This window comes from Palaemon carinicauda, chromosome 44 (genome assembly GCF_036898095.1).
Source record: "Palaemon carinicauda isolate YSFRI2023 chromosome 44, ASM3689809v2, whole genome shotgun sequence".
Lineage (NCBI taxonomy): Eukaryota > Metazoa > Arthropoda > Malacostraca > Decapoda > Palaemonidae > Palaemon > Palaemon carinicauda.
This window is the reverse complement of record NC_090768.1, coordinates 48,423,117-48,429,700: the sequence shown is the minus strand read 5'-3', so window position 1 is coordinate 48,429,700 and position 6,584 is coordinate 48,423,117.

Genomic DNA, 6,584 nt, shown 5'->3' with positions numbered 1-6,584 from the left:
CGGTGCTTTCCCAACTGCCGGTAATCATTATCGGCTCGTTCGCACCTCGCTCATAAGGCTTATCCCCCGTATGGTTTCCGTCCTTAGTTCACCCTTAAGAAGCGGGCCTCCAGAGCCTTTTGAGTCACTAAATGGTTTTGAGGTAGAATGGCGATTCATAATAGGCGCGAGATGGCGTGTTTGGCCCCAGCACGCCATCCAGTGCAGATTCTTTTATGCCATCCATTTGTAGATTTGTAAAATATACCTTAAATGCTGCAGCTGGTGCCGCCGCCGCTGCTGTTGCTGCTGCTGCTGCTGCTGCTGTTGCAGCGAAGAAGAATAAATGAAGTGCCTTGCGACGGCTATTACCACGCATATTTGCACGGCACTGCTTCACTCGGGATGAGTTTTGATAATTAAAGAAGTTTGGGAATTAGCCTTGCATTATGTGTTTGCCACTCGCTACCAGAGGCTCATTACTCATAAAGAGGGAGAGGAGCAAGAAAAATGGCCGATGATGATGCCAGGCGAGGGGAATAAATGATGTGAGGGGAAACCTGAGATAAATAAAATTCGATAATAAGGAGAAGATGGCTGGCTGGGTAAGCTGAGAGGGAAACGATCAGCTGTTAATGAACGATGCTGCCGAGAGGCGAGAGATGAGATTCCGAGATACCTTAAAGAGCACGCAAACTATGCCATCTTGTTTTCATTCGAACCGACTTGGCTGTCTTTCGATAAGGGGAAAAGAGAGAGAGAGAGAGAGAGAGAGAGAGAGAGAGAGAGAGAGAGAGAGAGAGAGAGAGAGAGAGAGAGAGAGAGAGAGAGAGCGAACAATTTTTCTTATTTTCAGTCGGCAGATTTTTCTTCCTCTTGCTTTTTTCAGCTAAAACATTGCTTATATTCACCTGATCTAAGGTTTTTCATAATTCATAAGCTCCTGAGTAGAATGTTTTAATTAGGCAATGCATTCACACGTCAGGTGTAATATGGGATAATAGGTGGTAATAGTATTAACGCCGTAAAAATACCAATGTTGATGAAGCTTGTAACAGACCTTATAATGGGGTTAGTGCGAGCAGCAACATGTCAGAAAGCAGCTCGAAAGCCAGTGAGTTAACAGCAATCAGCGTAGGCTACTCTTTCGTGAAGTAAAATGTCCTGTCTTCATTTATTCGTTTTAAGGATTAATATTTCATGCTGCATTGCACTGCAATAATCACATTCTACGGATAAACGTCATGCTGAGATAAGGTAATATCCAAAGGTAATCCGCTCGCAGCACTGTTCCCTGTGTGCCCTTTAGAACCTATCGATTATTATAAGGTGTCCCGACCGTGGGTCCATCCGTCTTCACCGAAAGCCGACTCTGTATATGTTCCCAATAAAGTGCCATGGCCATTTGTGGGGAATGAGAACCTGTCCCTTTACTCAACAATATATTTCCTTTTTTTTTTTTCCACTTTTTTTTATCCTTTGGTTCTAAATCAGACCGAAACCAATTTATGAAGTTAAGACCTTGTCGAACTTATTTAAAATTTCTTAAAGTGAAGATGAACCTAATTTGAAAAAATATATAATGACCGAAACCAGTTTATGAAGTCAAGACCTTGCCGAACTTATTTAAGATTTCTAAAGTGAAGTTAGACCTAATTTGAAAAATATATAATGACCGAAACCAGATTATGAAGTAAAGACCTTTTCGAACTTATGTAAGATTTCGTATAGCGAAGAGAGACCTAATTCAGAAAAGAAAAAACATTTATTGACCGAAACCAATGCCTTGTCGAACTCATTTAAGACTAAATATAGCGAAAATACATCTGATCTAGAAAAAAATATAATGAAAAATCGATACGCAAAGAATTGGATATGTAAGACATGGAAAGTATTTATTTATTCAAGTCAGAAACGTTGCCTTGTTTGTTACAAGAATATATGAAACGAGGCTTTATCCCATTTTCAAAAGTATTTAGAATATGCTGCTGGTTGCAAGTGATCTCTTTGGCCAGCCGCTTAACGGGGTAATTACTAGGTTAATGTATCTTGCCACTTCTTTTAAAGAATGACCAACGTTACATGAACACGGCATTCTCTAATTAAACGACGCTTCCGGGCACTCGATATTATTTACAATATCTCTCTCTCTCTCTCTCTCTCTCTCTCTCTCTCTCTCTCTCTCTCTCTCTCTCTCTCTCTCTCCTACTGATAGGTTTTAGAGAATATTTTATTATTGGATTTGTCTTCCAAAAGGAAAAATTTTAATATTTCTTGTCAACTCCTGTATGGCATTAGATTACAAAATGAATTTTATAAATTATACATAGTAAAAACATGATATACAGCATATACAACATTCCCTGTTAAGTAAGTGGTTGAAATCGAAAGGGAGATGGTTTCATTCTATTTTATGTTGTAGTTAGTTCAACTTGAATTATTAGAGGTAACCATTGTGAATTGGGGATCTATCTCCAGTAAATGTTTTTTTACGTGAAACCTGCATAAAATACGTGGTATCCAGGTTAAGATATCATATATGTATGTATATATATATATATACACACACACACACACACATATATATATATATATATATATATATATATATATATATATGTATATATACATATATATATATATATATATATATATATATATATATATGTATATACACACACACACATATATATATATATATATATATATATATATATATATATATATATATATATATATATATATATATATATATATACACTATATATATATATATATATATATATATATATATATATATATATATATATATATATATATATATATATTTATTTATTCTGAGTAAGGATACCTTAACGGGGGTAAAGGGTTTGTGTATCGCCATGATCAGCAAAGCTGTACTTGTCAAGGTCATCCATACTAGGTTGGTTTGCTCTGAGTGATCAGACAAAAATCCCCCACCATCACTTATTTGCAGTGGTGATGAAAACTGGCCAAACCCTAAGAAACGGCTGCATTCGTTGTTTTATATTTTGGCGTTACTTTGTCATCATGAACGTTAGAGCTCGAACGATCCCATAATTTTGGGTAACTGGAGGTAGAGCGACTGTCTTTTCCCCCAAATGTTTATTAGACTTCCTAATGCTACTCACTTTGGGAATTTCTATTTTACTCGCATTGGGGAGACAAAAAAAGTGTGACACAAGATATACTAATTCTTTAGCCTGCTACTTTACACCCGTTCACTTTATCTCTCCCACATCTTGCTGTCCAACCTTAATTAACTCCACTGAACTGGAGGGGGTGTACCTCACCTCAACGGTGAATGGCCGGCCATGTCCCAATACTGTGCCTAATAGCCAAAATTTTATGGATCAAGACAAATCAAATGAAAATTAAATTTAGATTCTCCTTTTGACTCACTTTTTAAATGATGTGCTCCTAAAATCGGGGGGGGGGGATCATAATATAAAGACATGGAATCCCAAATAATTTGAGAGTAACTGCCATTTCCCAAATACCCAGACCAAGTAAAAGGTAATTTATAAACGTAGGCATAATTATAATTCGTCCCCTCCCTAATTAGAGTTCAAAAGAAGCAAAACAACAGGATAAATGTACCAGCTCTAAATAATATTAAGAAAAGTGGTGAATCTTTTTAGGGAAGACGGTCTTCTTATTTACCACTGCCCTAATGCATAGTACTGTATTTCCTAATGCTTAGTATTTACTGTGAAGGAAGTTGAGAGTAAATGTGCGCAAGAGTGAAGTTATGATGGTTAATGGAAACCCGGAAAAATAGAGCAACGATTGTTGATATGGATAGTAGGAGTTAGAAGAATCTGATTTGTCAAGAGATTTGGGAGTAAATATTTCGGGAGATGATAAATGGAATGATACACGGGTACGGCTAAGAAAGGAAAGTAAACGGGTGTGCCATACACTGGGACAAATCATTGAGGGTTATAGCTATTCAACATTGCAAGAAGTTAAGTGAGGATGTTGAATGCGAAGGAATTGCTCATGTAACTTGAGAAAAATTTAAAGAATGCAAAATCCGGGAATATATAGAAGTGGTAAGAAGAAATTTTTAATGAAAGGATGCCCCAAAATTATTTGAAATGGTTGATTTTTCAAGTGGAATGAATGAACACGGAAGTGCTAAGAGGAGGCGAAGAAGGTTTAGTAAGGTCTTTATTGGTGGATTAATTGAACAAGATACTTGGCAGGAAAGATCTCAGCAACTAGGAAAGCGACAAAGTATGGGTATGATGGAGAGGAATAGTACAGTTTAGGTAGGGAGGTTGACGTGCTGCTAATGAGTGTTTTATTTGTTTGAATTGGCTGATGTAGCGAAGATTCATGCTCATGTGCTTAATTGACGATTCAGCATTTAAAGTTAAATCTTTCATTGGCGATCTTTTTTTGGGAACCTCCCCGTTTCGGGGGAAGTTTCTGGATGTTGAGTTCTTTGACTGGCCAGAAATTTCTTCATTGGATTTCTCTCTGATTGCGACAAATTTTCCTTTGCCTACTCATCCATCAAATAGTACTGCCTATTTCTTACAGATTCTCCTCTTTCCTTATACACCTGATAATACTAAGATAACAGAAAAATTCTTCTTTACTAAAGAGGTTAACTACTGCACTGCAATTGTTCAGTGACTACTTTCCACTTGATAAGAGTAGAAGAGACATTATCTTTGGTAACCAACTCTTCTAGAAGAAGGACACTCAAAAATCTAACCATTGTTCTCTAGTTTTGGGTAGTGCCGTACCCTCTGTACCATGGTCTTCCACTGTCTTGGGTTGGTGCTCTCTTGCTTGAGGGTACACTCAGGCACATTATTCTATCTATTTCCTTATTTCCTTTCCTCACTTGGATATTTTCCCTGTTGGAGCCCTGGGGCTTATAGAATCCTGCTTTTTCAACTAGGATTGCGTTAATGATAATAATAAATAGGTCGAAATAGACTTAACAGGCTTTAATAGCATGTTCCTTTAGGGTTCCAAACGTTATAGGTAATAAAACCCTTAACCTCTCACTGGCTAGGCAAATGCATAACCATTAGACTGCTACACACACATTATATATATATATATATATATATATATATATATATATATATATATATATATATATATATATATATATATATATATATATATGTGTGTGTGTGTGTGTGTGTGTGTGTGTGTGTGTAAAATGTGTTTATAGATGTTTGTAGGTGTGTCTGTGTGTGTGTCTATTACGATTCCCATTCTGTTGAACAAACTATAGTACAAACTTAATCAAGTCTAATTACTTTCTTTGCGGGGTTACAATGGACATTTTATTCTTAGCACGTGTCATATACTGTATATACAGTATATATACTATATATATATATATATATATATATATATATACTGTATATATATGTATGTATGTATATATATATAAATATATAATCATTTTGCATTTCTTATTCTTGTATGTATGTATGATATATATACAGTATGTATGCAATAGGTATTACTTTTGAGTTGTGAAACATGTAATGCGATTTCCGTAGATTTTCTCCAAATATCATGTTTGCTTTGGCTTAGCCCATTTTCTGTAATACCAATTGCGTGGTTATTCTACGATCAAATACTATCACTTCGGTAATAAACGGTACTAACAGGCTATTACTACCTGGGGGAGCGCCAGTTATTTGGCCTATTGATGCATATTCAAAGGCAGGGGATTGCATGGAAGTGTGCATAGGCTCTTTGTTTTAAGAGAGATTTTCTAAAATTGCCGGAAATTACAAAATACCCTTGTATATGTTTATAGTCTTAGACTTTGTATGCATGTTGTAAAGACAATGAAGTAAAGTATTTGGGCCTGAGTTTTTATGTGAAAATATTACAGGAAAATGGTTTGATAAAATGTTGAAGGAAAGAAACTTGGTTATGAAAGTGAAAGGGGAGGCTGTTCAGGAATGGCAAGGAGAAAAAAATGATTGTCAGGTGTCTTAAAGGATAAAGGAGAGGGTGCTAACTTTTGTTTTTTAAGGATTGTGAACCATGAACTTGTTCACTAAGTTTGTAAAATGGTTGTAACTTAGATACCAATCAATTGATATACAGTTCGTCATATACTGATGAATACTCAGAATTTTAATGGAATTACAAATGTTTATTTCCTCGCCAATCAAAGAGTGGACTTGGTATGTATTCAAGAAGTTTTCTAGCCGTTAATCAAACTGAATATCCTTATGATGAATGAACTTAATGTTTTGTTAACGAACTCTACCTTTCAGTATTCTGATAAGTTCGTGTTGGCATGTTTGATGGAATAAGATTACAGTATCATCTTATGCTTGGCCAAGTTCTTACTAAAATTAACGAGTAATTACTTTAATAAAATTTTATTCCCAAATAGCTGAAGAATGGAAAATCCCTTATCTTATGAACTACTTAGCAATGGTAATTTTTTTCAATTAATTTAAAGGTCGCTCATGAATGGCAAATGCAAGCGACTGTGACAGTACTCTGGAGACTGATCATATATGCAAACAATCATCGCCTAAGCCTTCTCTGCACCCAAGCTAGGACCAGAGATTGCCAGGCAAAGGCTG